The sequence below is a fragment of the Penaeus monodon genome, chromosome 22, assembly GCF_015228065.2.
Source record: "Penaeus monodon isolate SGIC_2016 chromosome 22, NSTDA_Pmon_1, whole genome shotgun sequence".
Lineage (NCBI taxonomy): Eukaryota > Metazoa > Arthropoda > Malacostraca > Decapoda > Penaeidae > Penaeus > Penaeus monodon.
The window spans coordinates 1068166-1068560 of NC_051407.1; the positions used below are offsets into that span (position 1 = coordinate 1068166).

Genomic DNA, 395 nt, shown 5'->3' on the forward strand with positions numbered 1-395 from the left:
TTCCTTCCTTCCCCTTTTCCTCCCTTCCTCCCAACACTCTCCCCTCCATCCCTCTCCCCCCCTCCTCCTTCCCCTTCCCTTCCCCCATCCCCCCTTCTCCCTTCTCCCCCCCTCTGGTAAAGGACCAACCCCGACCGCCCCCGTAATTAGCCGCCTTTTACGGCCCATGTGCGTTTACGTTGACGCTGTTCCATGATGTAATAACACAGTAGTTCATGTTACGGCCAGAAGATCTCGATTCATGTATGTAGATCATAATCGGATAATTATATTCTGCTCTCGTTTAAGTATGACGTTATAAGCAGTATCTCTCGCCTTCATATGAATATCGCGGAGTTTAAAAATGCGTAGTGTAAATAAATGTTATACTTTCTATCTTTTGTACACGATTCTAG

At 47.1% G+C, this 395-nt stretch overlaps 1 protein-coding gene across 1 annotated transcript in view; it reads right to left on the reverse strand.

Annotated features, from left to right (window-relative positions):
• Positions 1 to 395, reverse strand: part of LOC119587629 (axonemal 84 kDa protein-like) — a gene marked incomplete in the record, with an annotated part of 24003 nt that overhangs the window by 17726 nt on the left and 5882 nt on the right.